Source organism: Arachis ipaensis, chromosome B07, assembly GCF_000816755.2.
Source record: "Arachis ipaensis cultivar K30076 chromosome B07, Araip1.1, whole genome shotgun sequence".
Lineage (NCBI taxonomy): Eukaryota > Viridiplantae > Streptophyta > Magnoliopsida > Fabales > Fabaceae > Arachis > Arachis ipaensis.
Genome location: NC_029791.2, coordinates 111,003,798 through 111,006,162, shown reverse-complemented (window position 1 = coordinate 111,006,162; position 2,365 = coordinate 111,003,798).

Genomic DNA, 2,365 nt, shown 5'->3' with positions numbered 1-2,365 from the left:
ATTTAAATTAAAAGTACTCAAAAAACGTATATCTCATTATTACGATCCCTATCGTAATTATTCGTTTCTAATTTTAATTAAGGATGCTATCATAAATTATAAAAGTTTATTATTATAAAAAGGAATAATAATCATAATAATTCATGATAGTATTTTGTTGGACATACATACTTATCTCCAACAATCTCCCACTTGCACTAGAGCCAATGACAGATTGGATCTAGGGCATTCATGTATTTCCAACAAAATCTCCCACTTGCACTAGAGCCAATCAGTCATATATTTCAATCCCAATTCCCACATGTGCTTATCAAACTCTTTTGATCCAAGTGCCTTAGTGAATGGGTCTGCTGGATTATCCTTCCCAGCAACCTTTTGAATTTCAACGTCTCCACGTTCAACGATCTCTCTTATTAAATGATACATTCTCAAGATATGCTTAGATTTTTGATGTGATCTTGGTTCTTTTGCTTGTGCAATGTCTCCATTATTGTCGCACAGTAAAGGAAGTGGTTCTTTAATTGAAGGCACCACACGAAGCTCGTTTATGAACTTCTTCATCCACACAACTTCTTTAGCAGCCTCATGATGAGCGGATAATTTATTCGCTTTTTGGCATTGTTTTTAGGTAGTTTTTAGTATGATTTAGTTAGTTTTTACTATATTTTTATTAGTTTTTATGCAAAATTCACATTTCTGGACTTTACTATGAGTTTGTATGTTTTTCTGTGATTTCAGGTATTCTCTAACTGAAATTGAGGGACCTGAGCAAAAATCTGATTCAGAGGCTGAAAAAGGACTGCAGATGCTGTTGGATTCTGACCTCCCTGCACTCGAAATGGATTTTCTGGAGCTACAGAAACCCAATTGGCATGCTCTCAATTGTGTTGGAAAGTAGACATCCAGGGATTTCCAGCAATATATAATATTCCATACTTTGTCCGAGTTTTGACGACGCAAATTGGCGTTCAAACGCCAACTTCCTGCCCTATTCTGAAGTTAAACGCCAGAAATAGGTTATAAACCAGAGTTAAACGCCACAAACAGGTTGCAACCTGGCGTTTAACTCCAAGAGAAGCCTCTACACGTGTAAAGCTCAATGCTCAGCCCAAGCACACACCAAGTGGGCCCCGAAAGTGGATTTCTGCACTATCTGCACTTAGTTACTTATTTTCTGTAACCCTAGCTACTATTTTAGTATAAAAACAACTTTTAGAGACTTACTATGTACCTCATGACATTTTTACACTTTACATTGTATTTCTGATGGCATGAGTCTCTAAACCCCATGGTTGGGAGTGAGGAGCTCTGCTGTGTTTTGATGAATTAATGCAATTACTACTGTTTTTCATTCAATCACGCTTGTTTCTATTCTAAGATATTCACTCGCACTTCACCCTGATGAATGTGATGATCCGTGACACTCATCATCATTCTCACCTAGGAACGCGTGCCTGACAACCACCTTCGTTCTATTTGCACTAGCTTGAGTGTGTATCTCTTATCTTCCTGGTTCATGATCAGAGTCTTCGTGGTATAGGCTAGAATTATTGGCGGCCATTCCTGAGATCCGGAAAGTCTAAACCTTGTCTGTGGTATTCTGAGTAGGATCTGAGAAGGGATGACTGTGATGAGCTTCAAACTCGCGAGTGTTGGGCGTAGTGACAGACGCAAAAGAATCAACAGATTCTATTCCAACATGAGTGAGAACCGACAGATGATTAACCGTGCGGTGACAGTGCATTTGGACCATTTTCACTGAGAGGATGGATGGTAGCCATTGACAACGGTGATCCACCAACATACAGCTTGCCATAGAAGGAGCCTTGCGTGCGTGAAGAAGAAGGCAGTATGAAACCAGAGATTCAGAAGACCGAGCATCTCCAAAACCTCAACCTATTCTCCATTACTGCATAACAAGTATTTATTTCTTGTTCTTTTACTTTTTACAATTAAAACTAAGAATTATTACTGATATCCTGACTAAGAATTACAAGATAACCATAGCTTGCTTCAAGCCGATAATCTCCGTGGGATCGACCCTTACTCACGTAAGGTATTACTTGGACGACCCAATGCACTTGCTGGTTAGTTGTGCGGAATTGCAAAAGTGTGATTGTGATTTTGTGCACCACCTCACTTGCTGCTATGTACTCAGCTTCAGTCATTGAATCAGTTACAGTAGCTTGTTTGGAACTTTTCCAACTCACTGCACCACCGTTTAAGGTGAAAACATAACCTGAAGTAGATTTGCTATCATCTTTATCTGAGGCAAAACTTGCGTCAGTGAACCCTTTTGGTATAAGTTCAGAATCTCCATAGATGAGGAATTGGTCTTTGGTTCTTCTTAAATATTTAAGAATGG